The sequence below is a fragment of the Triticum dicoccoides genome, chromosome 2B (genome assembly GCF_002162155.2).
Source record: "Triticum dicoccoides isolate Atlit2015 ecotype Zavitan chromosome 2B, WEW_v2.0, whole genome shotgun sequence".
NCBI classification, from domain to species: Eukaryota; Viridiplantae; Streptophyta; class Magnoliopsida; order Poales; family Poaceae; genus Triticum; species Triticum dicoccoides.
The window spans coordinates 699,237,213-699,255,527 of NC_041383.1; the positions used below are offsets into that span (position 1 = coordinate 699,237,213).

At 43.6% G+C, this 18,315-nt stretch overlaps 1 pseudogene; it reads left to right on the top strand.

Annotated features, from left to right (window-relative positions):
• The first annotated feature begins 200 nt into the window (after positions 1-200).
• Positions 201-7,480, top strand: LOC119365700 (annotated as a pseudogene).
• The last annotated feature ends 10,835 nt before the right edge of the window (positions 7,481-18,315 follow it).

Here is an 18,315-nt window from a genome sequence, read left to right on the forward strand (position 1 = left end):
TCATGTTTATCAGTAAAGAGGAGTCTATTTCACAGTCATACAATATTGTGCGACTGTGGAGCCAAGACTTGATCAATGACTTCCACAGTTCCACGGCCGTGCGGACCCCACCTCGAGCTTGCCATGAGGGGCCTGTGTGTCAGTTGAAGGGATGCTAGTGTTACCTGGTAAAGTTAGCTGTTTTTTGGTGCATTGTTAGACTCTTCTCATTTGCTGAATTGCTGCCTGCCTTTTGGTTCACTAAAACTCTCCTTTCCTTTGAGACCATCTGTTTGGTTTTTCCGCTGTGCAAGGCCTACCTTTGCTCCTGCCGTTGCTGTGCTGCCATAGGTGTGCCGGGAAAGATGTCGGGGTTGCTTGGCACGGTGGTTGATGCAGCAATAGGATGGCTGGTGCAAAGCATCCTTGACAGTTTCTTTACTGAACGTATGGAAGCATGGACTCGTGAAATCGGGCTTGCTGAAGATGTGGAGAAGCTCAAGTTTCAGATGAGGTATGTGCAGATGGTTCTTGCTGCTGCCAAGGGAAGGAGTATTGACAATATGCCTCTGGCCCAGTCACTGGATGATCTCAGAGGGCTGATTTATGACTCAGAGGACGTGATGGACGAGCTTGACTACTACCGACTCGAGCAACAGATCATAGAAGGTGCTTCATATTTCTTTACTGTTTCATTTTTATTGCTTTCAGTTTCTTTTATGTAGGCGTAATATGTAACCAAGAGTAGCTGAATATCGTAGGCACCACCTCTCAGATTATCTCTTGCTTAATTGTGATCTTTTTGAATTCAGCTTTTGTTAAATTTTGGAACTTTTATTAATTATTAGCACTTGCATGATAATATTTGCTTTTGCTTAAGTGGCCTTGGTTTGCTTGTCGCCAAATAACTGAGAGTTTTCTTATGCAGGGAAAGGTTGTAGTGCTCCTACTGGTACTAATCTTGAAGGAAGCTATGTGTCTTCATCCACTCTATCCTCTGTGGTTAAATTAGTATGCAGTGCCACAAGCCAAATAACTGACTGGATCTCACATGGCAGAAAAAGGAAACGTGAAGAAGAGGGGCTTGCTCATTGTAACATGCTGCCTCTTGAGATTAAAGATAGCATTTCTAAGAGGATCAATGTAATAGTGAATCTTCTATGCAGTAATGGAAATTCTGTAAAGGGGGTTCTTCAGCTTGAGAACTTGCGCACCATGGCAACATCAAGTAAGAGTCAGAATATTGCCAGGGATCATTACATGACAACTTCTGTTCCGATTGAGTCTAAGGTGTACGGAAGAGATGCAGAGAGAGACAAGATAATAGATATGTTGATAAAGGGGGGATCTAGTGATCTGAATGTTCTGCCAGTGGTTGGCAGTGGTGGTATTGGGAAGACGACGCTTGTTAGATATGTATACCATGCTAAAAGAATTAAAGATCATTTTGATTTGCTAATATGGGTCTGTGTATCCACTAACTTTGATGTAGTGGGGCTAACACTTCAGATCCTAGATCATGTATGTGAAGATAGACCATATGAAAAAAAAAGCAGTTTGAATAAATTGCAGGAGATACTTCAAGAAAATATTAGAAACAAAAGATTTCTGCTTGTAATGGATGATATGTGGGAAGAGAAGGACAGGAGTGGATGGATTAAACTCTTGGCTCCATTGAAAAGTAATAAAGTAAAAGGTTGCATGGTACTAGCAACAACCAGAACAAAATCAGTGGCAAAAATGATAGGAACTATGGATGAAATCACATTGAGTGGTCTGGATGAGAAGGAGTTTTGGCTGTTTTTCAAGGCATGTGCATTTCGCAATGACAACCGCGAGCACCATCCTAGTTTGCAATCTATTGGGAAACAAATTGCTAAAGCACTAAAAGGCTTCCCACTAGCTGCACAAAGTGTTGGTGCACTTCTGAGCACAGATGTTAGCTATGAGCATTGGACGACAGTTCGGGACAAATGGAAATCTCTTCAAGGATATGATGATGATATTTTACCCATCTTGAAGCTCAGTTATGATTATCTACCAGTCTACCTTCAGCGGTGTTTCTCATACTGCTCTTTGTATCCAGAGGACTACGGATTTGATGGGAAAGAATTGGTCCATGCCTGGATATCACAGAATTTTGTGCAATGCAAAGATCCTACCATAAGATTGGAGGAAACAGGGCATGAATATTTGGAAAAATTAGTGGATTTGGGCTTCTTCCAAAAGGATGGCTCACACTATGTTATGCATGACCTAATGCATGTATTGGCAGGGATGGTTTCATCAAATGAGTGTGCTACTATAGATGGATTGAAATCCGGGGCAATTCGAGCAAGTGTTCGGCATTTGTCGATCATAATTACTGATTATGATAAAGATGAACATGTCAGCAATTCTAGTGAGAAGTTTGACAAAATACTTCAGAAGGTGTCTTGGCAGAAATTGAGGACATTGATGGTGTTTGGGCGAAGGACCATACATTTATTAGGTTCATTACATACTTTATGCAAGGAGGCAAAATGTTTACGGTTACTAAGAATTCATGTGCCAGGTGGCGACATCAGTTATATAAACAGTTTATTGAATCCATGCCATCTTCGCTATATAATGGCATATGGAGTCTACCAAAAACCTGCGTTTTGTCAAGTTCTGACAAGGTGCTATCACCTTCAAGTATTGAATGTGGGCATTTTTACAGGCGATCGTGATGTACCTACTGATATGAATAATCTTGTTAATCTGCGCCATCTTATTGCTCATGATAAAGTGCACCATGCGATATATTGCGTCGGCAAAATGACCTCTCTTCAGGAACTAAAATTCAAGGTTCAAAATGTTGGCAGTTTTGAGATAGGACAACTTCAGTCCATGAATGAGCTTGTATCACTTGGAGCTTCTCAACTTGAAAATGTGAAGACTAAAGAAGAGGCGAGGGTGGCCATGCTGACACACAAAGAGTATCTAGAAACATTGTCCTTGTCATGGGAGAATAGTAGCATGAGCCTTCAACCTGAGGCTGCAAAGGATGTGCTTGATGGTCTTCAACCACATCAGAACCTCAAAACTCTAGAAATAACTGGATATGGTGGTGCTACCTCCCCAACCTGGCTTTCTAGTGCGTTTTCAGTTACCTCACTGCAGATACTACATCTAGAGGAGTGCAAGGAATGGCAAATTCTACCAACTCATGGAATGCATTCCCTTAGGAAGCTGACATTGATCAGGATGTTGAATTTAATGGAACTCTCAGTTCCTTCCTTGGTAGAGTTGATCTTGATTGGCATGCCAAAATTAGAAAAATGTACCGGTTCTTATGGAATGGAATTGACTTCCCATTTAAGGGTTTTGACGATCAAGAACTGCCCTCAACTGAATGAGCTCACTCTTTTCCAGAGTTACTCTTCTTTCGACGCTGAGCAGAAATCATGGTTTCCGTCTCTCAGCAAACTCTCCATCGGGCAGTGTCCTTGTATATTGAAGTAATTTTCTTCTCTCTGTTTTTTTCCTGTTCAATACATTTGTAAATTGTTGGACACTTACTTTGATAAATGATGTTGCAGCAACTGGCAAATCCTCCCACTAAGTGAAATGAGGGCGCTCAGTGAGTTGGAGCTGATGGACCTGCATGTTGGCAGAGTTTCAGTTCCTTCTCTGGAGAAGTTGGTGTTGACTAAAATGCCAAACCTGGAATTTTGCAGCAGTCTAATGACCCAAGGAGATCAAATGGGATGGCCATCTAGTCTGCGTAGAATTACCATCCATGATTGCCCTTGTTTGATAGTGCCACACCCTCTTCCGCCTTCTGCTTTGATTTCCGAGATGTCCATCAGGGGAGTTCCGGGACTTGCACAAATGAGTATAAACCATAGATGGTTCACTATTGAATCTAATGAGTTGAGTGTGCTAGATGACAGTATCCTGGCATTCAGTAACCTTGGGGGCATAAGATTGTTTCAAATAAGAAGGTGTCCAAATCTGATCTCTCTTTCAAGTGAATCTTTCAGCCAGCTCATCGCTTTAGAGACTTTATGTATACACGACTGCCCTAATCTGACTATGTCAAACATTATGCCAGAGATTGTCCAGGAAAACAGCACGTCTGCAAGCAGCCTTGTCCTCCCATCTCTCAAATCTGTCAACATTAGCAGATGTGGCGTAACTGGGAGGTGGCTATCTCAACTGCTTTCACATTCACAGTCCCTTGAGAAGTTGCTATTAGGGGGCTGTCCTCAGATAAAGTTTTTATCAATCAGTCAACCTACAGAAACGGAAGGAACCAGCAGTTTGGCTTCTGCAGTGATGACCTCAGCCCAAGATGAACATGAATTGAAACTGCCATATAATCTCCTATGTTCTCTCAAGGTGCTATGGATTCAGCAAAGCCTGGATCTGAAGTTCTTTGGGGGTAATAGACACTCTACAAGATTCACCTCTCTTACTGAGCTAGTCCTTGCTTGTTGCCCTAAGTTTGTCTCATCGTTGGTGGGTGAAACGAAAGATGACGGTACCATTGATGTTGAATTACTCCCACCATCACTTGAAAACCTTTTTATCAGTTCTTTCCCAGAAAACCTGCAGTCCTTTGCTCCTCAAGGCCTTCTCTACCTAAAAAAGTTAAGTCTATTTGGTGGCCCGTGTTTGAAGTCTGTACAACTGCATTCCTGTACGGCTTTACAGGAGCTGCGAATCGGGGGGTGTGTCCAGCTGGCTGTACTGGAGGGCTTGCAGTTCCTCACCTCCCTCCGAAGCTTGGATATTGAGATGAGCCCGGAGCTGTCTTCTGCATGGGATCTCAAACTGCAGGAGCAAGAACAGGGTGGGAATCAAATTCAGCTATTTCCTCTGTCACTTGATAAACTTGAGATCACAGCTGTCACGGACAGGGTCCAATCCCGTCTTCTGTCCTGCCTTCCCGCCATGACCAAATTAGCAGTACAGAGAAGTCCAGAACTGACGTCTCTACAGTTGGCATGCTGCACGGCACTGAAAGAGTTGGAAATTGGAGACTGCGACTTGCTTGCGTCGATCGAGGGCCTCCAGTTCTGTAGAAACCTGACATCCTTGAAAGTATTTAACTCCCCCGGCCTACCTTCCTGTTTGGAACTTTTGTCCCACCAGCAAGGTGTCTGTGAAGTATGGCCTGGATTGAAAACTCTTGTGGCTAGTGACGCATCTATCCTGTCCAGGCCCTTCTGCAAACAGCTGACTTCCCTAAGACGTCTACAGTTTGGCTCTGAGTATAGTGCAAGCTTGGTGAACCTAACAGACGAACAAGAGAGAGCATTACAACTTCTAACCTCACTCCAAGAACTTCAATTCCTGAGATGCCCGAATCTCTTATCACTTCCTGCAAGCCTATATAGCCTGACCTCCCTCGAAACATTATCTATCGTACATTGTAGGAGCATCACAAGGCTACCAGACATGGGCTTTGCACCTTCGCTCAGTCACCTGGAGGTAGCCTATTGCAGTGAGGAGCTAGGTATGCAGTGCAGAATTGCAGCAACTGAAAAGCTAAGAGTCACAATTGATTATCTGGATGTGAATTAATTCAACAGTATCTACTTCTGAGGTACACATTCGGAACATTTTTTGTACGGAGTTAGTCTACATGCCCACCCTCTTCTTGCTAAATGTAATTCATTTGTATGCAGGATGCAGCCACCCGAGATGTTGTACACATTTCTGCACTCGTTGTGACCAGTGTGCAAGTGCCATTCACCCCTTTGGTTTTCCACGAGCTACTTTAGTCACATATGGATGGATGCAGAAACCATGGTGCAATTGGCTAGTGTTTTTGTTTATTAGTCGCTCATCGCCATGAGGCTATAGCAAGCCTTAGCATGGTATGCTTCTTTTTTACTTGTATTCTTATCCTGATTAGCTTTGTTAGTGGATGAGTGCTGTAGACATGCAAAACTAGGCATATTAATCCTTCTTGGTTACTTTCTGATTAACTGATGTAAACATTTGAGTATGTGTTTCTGCTGCCTAATTACGCATCCCATCTTGTCCAGTACTGTTAATCACCCTTCTGATCAGCACATATCGATGCTGTTAGCTGGGCTCTTCTGCATGTTCGATACAAAAAATGCTGTTAACTAGAAACATGACTCTGCACTCTCACAGATAATTTATTATTGTATCGTTTTCTCTATTAAGCACTAATTTGGATTGTACTTTCTGTTTGTAGTTGACTTTCAGCATGAGGCATGCTTTGAAAATGTAGGAGAAACATAAAATTTACTAGTTACTACCATCTGTCTCACGATGCAATTCGCTGTGGAAAAAGGATGACAGTTAACAATAGGTTTGTTGCTGAAGTATTGGTATTTTGCTCTAGGTTTGTTATTCAGTAATATTACATCATGACATTTGGAATCTGCGGTCAACCAGGACTGCCTGTTGAGTGATGAGTACAAATTAATTTGCTGCTTCCCTGGCTCAACAATTGCAGGTACGTTCTGTTTATTGTTTGATCGTCATCAGGCCTTCATCACTAGGCACCTTTTCTGATTCATCTGTTGTACCTTATCTGACATCATTGTATATTTGCCTGCTTTTATATGGTGGGCATTTGTTTCAGATTTTGGCCAAGTAATATCATAGTATCCAAAGAAAGTGAAGTTCAAAAAAGAAGTTTGCTCGTAAAAAAAAAAAAAACTATGCCACTGTAGCCAACTGTATAAAATTTTATGTTATGAATATGAAATCACTCCAGGGCTCCTGTTAGCATCTTCATCATCCTATAAGCAGAATGAATTAGGAGCTTGTTTGATAGCTATTCACCTTTGCTAGTCTGGAGCCTGCAACATGCATATCTATTCTAAGTAGGCCTGAATTTACTGATGGATAACTTTGATGGTGTCAGGTGTATGTTGGCAGTTGGGCCATGCCCATGAAAAACTGAAGAAGGTACAGCAAATCAGTCGGTGACAATCTCTCCTACGAGGACTCGAGGTCGAGGTCAGCCGAGGGGGCAGCAGTGGAAGCAACTCGTATGGAATATGGGACTTATATATATGAACCTGCCGGGAACTAAACGAGTCGTACCACCAACATACCGCCTCGTTTCGCTTCCTCCATCGTCTGCTCATCTCACGACCTCCTCTACCGCCTTCTCGCTTCTCAGCAGCGCAGTGGATAGTTAAAATAATGTTTCAAAAAGTTAGCGCAGTGGGTGACACTCAACCCGTGTTATCCATCAAGGTTGGGTCATCACTAAATTTGAAGTTGCTGGAGATGCTCTCATCGAGCTCGGCAAAGAGAGCTCTCTGGCCGCCCATTTAGTTTGAGGCACCTGGGTTCAGATACTAGGCCTCGTAGAAAGCATTGTATAAGATGATAGGAAAAGAAGCCGCCCTGTTTGTGTTCTACTGTATAACGAGGCAACAAATACGAGTATTTCCAAAGCTGAAGTGCTACCATTTGTGGAACAGAGGGAGACCACACCCTGATTAAAGACGGAAAGTAGAAATACAGTAGAATGACGACACCACTTAGTAAGAGTTGAATTTGTACTTTGCTATGTAACCATTCTGTGTCTGAGTTGCCATTACCGAAAAAGGGTTGCCCCCCGCTTTATATTATAAAGCAAACATCACCACATACATCCGAGCGAACCGATACAAACACACCCACCACGACACACGCACACACCCAAGGTAAGATACATAGGTGCCGGCACCGACACACCAGTCGGACGACAACCAAGCAAACTAGAGATGAACCAAGAAGAACTAGGAGCCACCGAGGAGGGGTGAGACGGGCAATGACGGAGCAAGGACTCCAGGACGGTGCCTCGCAAAAGGGTACGACCACGGATAGCCGCCACCGTCCGATCCGAAGATCAAGTTTTCACCCGGAGCCACACGGAGGAGTGGGAGCACCGCGACGGAGCCTTCAAAAAGGATACGACGTCCGTGGACGCCGCTGCCGCCGGCCAGTACGAGGACTGGGCAAGTCAGGATATCGGCGATCACACCCCTCCGACACCCCTGCTCCGCCCACCACCCGCAGCCAAGTCCCCCACGAAGCCATGGCTACCCGCCCGCACCTGAGACGCAGGTTCCGCCCTCGAACTCCACGCCTCCCTCCACTAGGGCCGCCGCCCAACATCCAGGCACCCCCAAGACCATCCAAAGAGGCCAGCTTTGTACCAGAGGGACACCCCCGACCGATGTCCCACGACAGACGACCCGCCTTGAGCATCGCTGGAGTTGCGACAACCTGCACATGGCTGGGGTGATCTGCTCCTGACTGGGCACTGGATGGTATGGCTAGCAAGTAGCAAGTGCAGGTGATCTGCTCCCATAGCCTTATAGAGATAAAATTTCTATATATATGATCCATGCACACTTGGTCATCGACAGAGCCAAGTCTAACCACCGAATCTTCGAAAAGATTGTTGTTTGCAGAACAAGACAAGATCAAGGCAAGGAAATGACCTTTTTTTTTGCGAAATAGTACAAGGGCATCAACCTAACTAGGACTCACATCATCTTACCCTTCATTCTATCTAATAATGCGTCGTTGGTACTATAAAACTCACATGATAAACCGTCACCGGAGACAGTTCAACAAAACCGTTATCAATTACATGATGTGAAACAGTACACTCGTGGTTTTTTTTCTTCTTGAAAGCCTCCTATGGTAATTAAGTTACCTAAGATAATTTTTGTAATTTTTAAACTGACAAGGTTTTATGCTCTCAACCGAGAATCTCCACCCTCTTCATAGGACCGAAAGCATCCTTTTCCCTAGAGCATCTCTAGCAGATCCGGTAAAGCTGCTTCCCGCAAAATACGTTTACGAGCGGCCTGTAAAAAAATTACGGTGTCGCGAGGCCTCTGGCGGAACAAATCCCATAAACTCGTCCTGCAAATGTTTTGTGGGACGAGTTTATTGGATCTGACCCGCGCTGGAGGCCTCATGGTACCACAATTTTTCCGTAACATTGTAAATTCTAGTTTTTCATCGATATGAACCGAATAGCATCATAATATAAATTAAATATATGAGTATAAATGGTCCGAAAAGCAATTCACAATACAACAATCATCTTCGTTACAACAAATCTTCAAATTCAAATAATTATTACAACACCAAATTGTTCAAATCACACACAAATACATATGTATAAAATGGGAATCTACACACAAATACATATGTATAAAATGGGAATCTATCTCCCATAGTGTAGCCAATGATGTTCAATAAGATCATCCCGGAGTTGGTAGTGTGAGGCATTGTTCTCGATCTTCCGGTAGGTGGCAAGAAATGCAGTGATCTCATCTGCCTCCCTGGCAGGCTTCACACCGGCTACCAACATTGTCATAATAAAACTCTAAGTCCAAATCCCTTTCATCCTCGATGATCATGTTGTGTAAAACTACACATGCAGTCATGATATTTCTGAGGGATTTCGTATCCCAAAAATGAGCGGGATTTTGAACAATGGCAAACCGAGCTTGCAACACACTAAATGCCTCTCAATATCCTTTCGGCATGCTTCTTGTGCTTCGGCAAATCTTTTGTGTTCCTTGGTTTTGGGGTCATTAATGGTCTTCACAAATGTTGACCATGGAGGATAAATACCCTCGGCCACATAGTACCCCCATGGTATAGTCATGGCCATTGACGGTATAGTTGCAAGCTGGAGCTTTGCCACTAGCTAGCTGAGAAAATAGATGAGATCGCTGCATGACATTGATAGCATTGAGAGACCCTAGCAAACCAAAGAAACAATGCCAAATCCATAGATCACGTGAAGCCACGACTTCAAGCACAATGGTGGGTTTACGTTTGTGGCTGGTGTATTGCCCTGCGCAAGCCATCGGGCAGTTCTTCCACCTTCAATGCATGCAATCAATACTACCTAGCATGCCCGACCATCCCCTTTCTTCGTTCATCACCATGATCTTCTTTGTTTCTCCTTCGTTTGGAGCTTGAAGGTACTCCGGGCCAAAAACCCGGATCATTGTCTTCACAAAGACCCGGACGCATTTGATGGTGGCACCTTCTCCAATGTGAAGATATTCATCGGCGTAGTCGGCGGAAACACCATATGCAATCACTCTCATCGCCGCCGATATTTTTTAATATGCACTAAACCCAAGCAAACTGGCGACATTCCTACGCCGGGTGAAAAAACCGCAATTTTGCCCGCACACATCAACGATGTGCATGAAAAGAGGCCTATGCATTCAGTATCGCCTATGAAATAGGTGAGACGGATATGTCGTTACCTCGGCGAAGTAGTCCTTCATGAGCATCTTGTCGCCGAGAGCTTGATTGCAAGGAATGCATAGCCGACCAACCATGGATCCGCTGCGCTTTTTTTCCTGGGCCCTTCTCAAAATAACATGGCTAAAGAAAGTTCATCCCTACAAAATCATATAGTTAGGTCATGCTTCATTTTCGTCACACAAAAATGCTCCCATCTTGCACACCCCCGATGACAAGCCAAGCAATTGTTTCGTACTTAAATAATCTCAAACTTTTTCAACTTTCACGCAATACATGAGCGTGAGCCATGGATATAGCACTATGGGTGGAATAGAATATGATGATGGAGGTTGTGTGGAGAATACAAAAAAGGAGAAAGTCTCACATTGACAAGGATAATCGACGGGCTATGGAGATGCCCATCAATTGATGTCAACATGAGGAGTAGGGATTGCCATGCAACGGATGCACCAGAGCTATAAATGTATGAAAGCTCAACAAAATAAAGTAGTGGGTGTGCATCCAACTTGCTTGCTCACGAAGACCTAGGGTATTTTGAGGAAGCCCATTGTAGGAATATACAAGCCAAGTTCTATAATGAAAAATTCCAACTAGTATATGAAAGTGACAACATATGAGACTCTCTATATGAAGAACATGGTGCTACTTTGAAGCACAAGTGTGGAAAAGGATAGTGACATTGCCCCTTTTTTATTTTCTTTTCCTTTTTTTTCCTTTGGGCCTTTTTTTGGCCTTTCTTTTTTCTTTTCTTTGGCCTTTCTTTTTTTTCTTTTTGGCCTTTTTTTAGGGACAATGCTCTAATAATGATGATGATCACACTTTTATTTATTTACAACTCAAAACTAGAACAAGATATGACTCTATATGAATGCCTCCGGCGGTGTACCGGGATGGGCAATGAATCAAGAGTGACATGTATGAAAAATTATGCATGGTGGCTTTGCCACAAATACGATATGAACTACATGATCATGCAAGGCAATATGACAATGATGATGTGTGTCATGATGATGAACAGAACGGTGGAAAGTTGCATGGCAATATATCTCGGAATGGCTATGGAAATGCCATAATAGGTAGGTATGTGATACGTCTCCAATGTATCTATAATTTATGAAGCATTCATGCTATTTTATTATCTGTTTTGAATGTTTATGGGCTTAATTATACACTTTTATATTATTTTTGGGACTAACCTATTAACCGAAGGCCAATCCCATATTGTTGTTTTCTTGCCTATTTCAGTGTTTCGAAGAAAAGGAATATCAAACGGAGTCCAAACGGAATAAAACCTTCGGGAAACTTATTTTTGGAACAGAAGCAATCTAGGGAACTTGGAGTACAAGCCAGGGAAGCTTCAAGGAGGCCACGAGATAGGGGGGCGCGCCCACCCCCCTGGGCGTGCCCTCCACCCTCGTGGTCCCCTCGAGACTCCCCCGACCGACTTATTTTTGCCTATATATTTCCATATACCCTAAAACCTTCGGAGCGAACAATAGATCGGGAGTTCCGCCGCCGCAAGCCTCTGTAGCCACCAAAAATCTCTCGGGAGCCTGTTCCGGCACCCTGCAGGAGGGGGAATCCCTCACCAGTGGCCATCTTCATCATCCCGGCGCTCTTCATGACGAGGAGGGAGTAGTTCACCCTTGGGGCTGAGGGTATGTACCAGTAGCTATGTGTTTGATCTCTCTCTCTCTCTCTCTCGTGTTCTCTCTATGGCACGATCTTGTTGTATCGTGAGCTTTGCTATTATAGTTGGATCTTATGATGTTTCTCCCCCTCTACTCTCTTGTGATGAATTGAGTTTTCCCTTTGAAGTTATCTTTTCGGATTGAGTCTTTAAGGATTTGAGAACACTTGATGTATGTCTTGCCGTGTTTATCTGTGGTGACAATGGGATATCACGTGATCCACTTGATGTATGTTTTGGTGATCAACTTGCGTGTTTCGCCCATGAACCTATGCATAGGGGTTGGCACACGTTTTCGTCTTGACTCTCCGGTAGAAACTTTGGGGCACTCTTTGAAGTACTTTGTGTTGGTTGAATAGATGAACCTGAGATTGTGTGATGCATATCGTATAATCATGCCCACAGATACTTGAGGTGACAATGGAGTATCTAGGTGACATTAGGGTTTTGGTTGATTTGTGTCTTAAGGTGTTATTCTAGTATGAACTCTATGATAGATTGAATGGAAAGAATAGCTTTGTGTTATTTTACTACGGACTCTTGAATAGATCGAGCAGAAAGAATAACTTTGAGGTGGTTTCGTACCCTACCATAATCTCTTCGTTTGTTCTCCGCTATTAGTGACTTTGGAGTGACTCTTTGTTGCATGCTGAGGGATAGTTATATGATCCAATTATGTTATTATTGTTGAGAGAACTTGCCCTAGTGAAAGTATGAACCTTATGCCTTGTTTCCTACCATTGAAATACCGTTTACGCTCACTTTTATCATTAGTTACCTTGCTGTTTTATATTTTCATATTACAAAAACCTTTATCTACCATCCATATTGCACTTGTATCACCATCTATTCGCCGAACTAGTGCACCTATACAATTTGCCATTGTATTGGGTGTGTTGGGGACACAAGAGACTCTTTGTTATTTGGTTGCAGGGTTGTTTGAGAGAGACCATCTTCATCCTACGCCTCCCACAGATTGATAAACTTTAGGTCATCCACTCGAGGGAAATTTGCTACTGTCCTACAAACCTCTGCACTTGGAGGCCCAACAACGTCTACAAGAAGAAGGTTGTGTAGTAGACATCAGTATGGTGGCTGTTTTGAGGAAGATATAAGGAGGTTTATGTGTGATAGAGCGTATCGTATCATGGGGTTTGGATGCACCGGCGAAGTTTGCACCAACTCTCAAAGTGAGAAAGGGCAATGCACGGTACCGAAGAGGCTAGCAATGATGTAAGGGTGAGAGTGCGTATAATCCATGGACTCAACATTAGTTAAAAAGAACTCATATACTTATTGCAAAAATCTACAAGTCATCAAAAACCAAGCACTACGCGCATGCTCCTAGGGGGATAGATTGGTAGGAAAAGACCATCGCTCGTCCCCGACCACCACTCATAAGGATGCACAATCTAAGAACACCTCATGTTTCAAATTTATTACACAACTATTACCATACGTGCATGATACGTGACTTGCCAACTTCAACACAAGCATTCTTTAATATCACTACCTCCATGTTGAGGGAGTCCTGGATTAAGGGGTCCGCGGACAGCCAGACTTTATACTTTGGCCGAATTGTTGGACTATGAAAATACAAGATTGAAGACTTTGTCCCATGTCCGGATGGGACTCTCCTTTGCGTGGGAGGCAAGCTTGGCAATTCGGATATGTAGATCTCCTTCTATGTAACCGACTTTGTGTAACCCTAGCCCCCTCCAGTGTCTATATAAACTGAAGGGTTTAGTCCGTAGGACAACAACAATCTGAAGGAAATATGCCCTAGAGGCAGTAATAAAGTTATTATTTATTTCCTTATTTCACAATAATTGTTTATTATTCATGCTAGAATTGTATTAACCGGAAACATAATACATGTGTGAATACATAGACAAACATAGTGTCACTAGTATGCCGCTACTTGACTAGCTCGTGAATCAAAGATGGTTAAGTTTCCTAGCCATAGACATGAGTTGTCATTTGATTAACGGGATCACATCATTAGGAGAATGATGTGATTAACTTGACCCATTCCGTTAGCTTAGCACTTGATCGTTTAGTATGTTGCTATTGCTTTCTTCATGACTTATACATGTTCCTATGACTATGAGATTATGCAACTCCCGTTTACCAGAGGAACACTTTATGTGCTACCAAACGTCACAACGTAACTGGGTGATTATAAAGGAGCTCTACAGGTGTCTCGTAAGGTACTTGTTGAGTTGGCGTATTTCAAGATTAGGATTTGTCACTCCGATTGTCGGAGAGGTATCTCTGGGCCCTCTCGGTAATGCACATCACTATAAGCCTTGCAAGCAATGTAGCTAATGAGTTAGTTACGGAATGATGCATTACGTAACGAGTAAAGAGACTTGCCGGTAACGAGATTGAACTAGGTATTGGGATACCGATGATCAAATCTCGGGCAAGTAACATACCGATGACAAAGGGAACAACGTATGTTGTTATGCGGTTTGACCGATAAAGATCTTCGTAGAATATGTAGGAGCCAATATGAGCATCCAGGTTCTGCTATTGGTTATTGACCGGAAACGTGTCTCGGTCATGTCTACATAGTTCTCGAACCCGTAGGGTCCGCACGCTTAAGGTTTCGTTGACAGTTTTATTATGAGTTTATGTGTTTTGATGTACCGAAGGAGTTCGGAGTCCCGGATGAGATCGGGGACATGACGAGGAGTCTCGAAATGGTCGAGACGTAAAGATCGATATATTGGACGACTATATTCAGACATCGGAAAGGTTCCGAGTGATTCGGGTATTTTTCGAAGTACCAGAGAGTTACGGAATTTGTATTGGGCCTTAATGGGCCATACGGGAAAGGAGAGTATGGCCCCAAATTGTGGCCGCACCCCTTCCCGTGGACTAGTCTAAATTGGACTAGGGAGGGGGGCGCCCCCTTCCTTCCTTCTCCTTCTCCCTTCCCTTTCCTTCTCTCCTACTCCTTCTACTTGGAAGGGCTCCTAGTTCTACTAGGAAAGGGGGAATCCTACTCCTTGTGGGAGTAGGACTCCCCTAGGGCGCGCCATAGAGAGAGGGACGGCCCTCCCCCTCCTCCACTCCTTTATATACGGGGGCAGGGGGGCACCTCTAGACACAACAATTGATCTCTTGATCTCTTAGCCGTGTGCGGTGCCCTCCTCCACCATAGTACTCCTCGATAATATTATAGCGGTGCTTAGGCGAAGCCCTGCGACGGTAGACCATCAAGATTGTCACCACGCCGTCGTGCTTACGAAACTCTCCCTCGACACTCGGCTGGATCGGAGTACGAGGGACGTCATCAAGCTGAATGTGTGGTAGAACTCGGAGGTGCCGTAGTTTCGGTGCTTGATCGGTCGGGCTGTGAAGATGTACGACTACATCAACCGCATTGTTCTAACGCTTCCGCTTTCGTTCTACAAGGGTACGTGGACACACTCTCCCCTCTCGTTGCTATGCATCACCATGATCTTGCGTGTGCATAGGAATTTTTTTTAAATTACTACGTTCCCCAACACAATCATAATCATAGGCTAGCTTCTAGGGTTTAGCCTCTACAATCTCTTGGTGGATCAACTCTTGTAATACTCATATCATCAAGATCAATCAAGCAGGAAGTAGGGTATTACCTCCATCGAGAGGGCCCGAACCTGGGTAAACATCGTGTCCCCCGCCTCCTGTTACCATTAGCCTTAGACGCATAGTTCGGGACCCCCCTACCCGAGATCCACCAGTTTTGACACCGACATTGGTGCTTTCATCGAGAGTTCCACTGTGTCGCCACGATAAGGCTTGATGGCTTCTTCAAACGTCTTCAACGACGCGGTCTAGGGTGAGGTTTTCCTCCCCGGACAGATCTTCATATTCGGCGGCTTCGTACTGCGGGCCAACTCGCTTGGCCATCTGGAACAGATCGATAGCTACGCCCCTGGCCATCAGGTCAGGTTTGGAAGCTTGCACTATACCGCCGACATCCGCGGAGACTTGATCTTCGACGGATTCGAGCTCATATCATGATACGACCACGATTGCTATTCAAACGTCACATATTAAAGGATTGCCTGCTGAAGATAATAACGTGCCAAAAATATTTTCATTGGGTGGAGACGACAAGGAGGTTAAGGTGTTGGTTGCAGCTGTGGAAAAACAGTGTACAGTACAAAGGATTAATCCATATGGGCATTGCCTAACGTACATAGCTGTGTTTTCATGCACACATGTAGTATTAGGGAATCAAAAATCATGTACACATGCAAGTGGGCCTAACCAGAAATTGATTAAAAATCAATTTGTGTACATGCATGACAAAGGACAAAGAACTGGACGTTCTTGTCCAGAACATGGGGCAGGCGCACAAATTAAGCAAGAAGGAATACTACGAGGATTTTCATTCATCTTCTTGCCTCACAAGAAAAATAGTAACAAAAGGATTTCCTGTCCGTTTAAGTTGTTAAGCCTGAAGGATTCTGGATGGGGTCCACCAGCAGGAGATGCACGCCAAAAAAATAAACATTGCTAGAGTCCTAGATACTTTAAGTACGTCACGGTGGAGTTGTATCTTATTATGTGTGCGTGAGATAGACTAGGAAATTAATGGGTCGGTTACCTTGTGGGTCAAGTTAGGAGGATTGGTTACTACTATAAAACCAAGTCCGCGCGTCATGTAAAAAGAGGTTAGGTTATATTTTATGAAATAGACAGATATGTTTTCGAGGGTAGATGCCCGTATCAAGTTTTTGAGGTAGCTTTAGAAAACCTCTTTGTTGCGATTTCTGCGAGGAAATTGTTTTGCGCGTGAGGTGCCGTCGTTCGGATTGTTTCTCTCGTGCTGAGCCGCAAGGTTCAAACCCTCTAATTCGTGTACATTGCGTGCGCGGGCGAGAGGCTATTGCTGCTAGAGGTGGAGTACCGTGAAAGATCGGGCCGCAACAACAGGTCGGATCTCACCAAGAGGTCCGGTCTATATCAGGTGGTATTCAGAGCAAGGTTATTCACGGTACAATATTTTTCTTCGAGTTCTATTGGACTTTCTTTATCATGAGGAAAGATTGTAGCTCGCAATTGATGATGTCGGCGGAGAAGGATCCATTGCATGCCTTGCCGTGGTATCAATGCTTTACGCGTGTGCGTGTAGGGCCGGCGAGTTGTTCAACCTTGATGAATTGCTATTCTGGGATGAATTTGGTGAGTCGGACTATGGTTGATGCTTTGAACCTGCCGTTGATTGAACATCCAGAACCATATGAGCTTTGGTGGAAGGACAAGTTTGTCAAGATTATGCATCGCGTCGAGGTACAGTTTAGTTTATGCGGATATGGTGATCTGGTCGTGTGTGATGTTCTTCCTATGCACATACATACATGTTCGATAATGCTAGGAAAACCATGGACGGATAAAAGACAATTAACATATCATTCAGTGGGAGAATTTTCTTTTGCTCATGGAGGACAGTATGTACCGCTTGACTCATACACATTTGATCAGTATAAGGCGGATCGTCAGAAGCGTGATATTGCTCAAGCTGCATTAGAAGAAAAGAAGAAGGTTGAAGCTCCTGAAATTTTTTCGGTCATCGTTCAGTCTGCAAATAAAAATATTGTTGAAGAGATTGACGTGAAACCGAGGACGGTTTCGCTTCAAGGGGGAGAGGATGATACGACCACGATTGCTATTCAAACGTCACATATTAAAGGATTGCCTGCTGAAGATAATAACGTGCCAAAAATATTTTCATTGGGTGGAGACGACAAGGAGGTTAAGGTGTTGGTTGCAGCTGTGGAAAAACAGTGTACAGTACAAAGGATTAATCCATATGGACATTGCCTAACATACATAGCTGTGTTTTCATGCACACATGTAGTATTAGGGAATTAAAAATCATGTACACATGCAAGTGGGCCTAACCAGAAATTGATTAAAAATCAATTTGTGTACATGCATGACAAAGGACAAAGAACTAGACGTTCTTGTCCAGAACATGGGGCAGGCGCACAAATTAAGCAAGAAGGAATACTACGAGGATTTTCATTCATCTTCTTGCCTCACAAGAAAAATAGTAACAAAAGGATTTCCTGTCCGTTTAAGTTGTTAAGCCTGAAGGATTCTGGATGGGGTCCACCAGCAGGAGATGCACGCCAAAAAAATAAACATTGCTAGAGTCCTAGATACTTTAAGTACGTCACGGTGGAGTTGTATCTTATTATGTGTGCGTGAGATAGACTAGGAAATTAATGGGTCGGTTACCTTGTGGGTCAAGTTAGGAGGATTGGTTACTACTATAAAACCAAGTCCGCGCGTCATGTAAAAAGAGGTTAGGTTATATTTTATGAAATAGACAGATATGTTTTCGAGGGTAGATGCCCGTATCAAGTTTTTGAGGTAGCTTTAGAAAACCT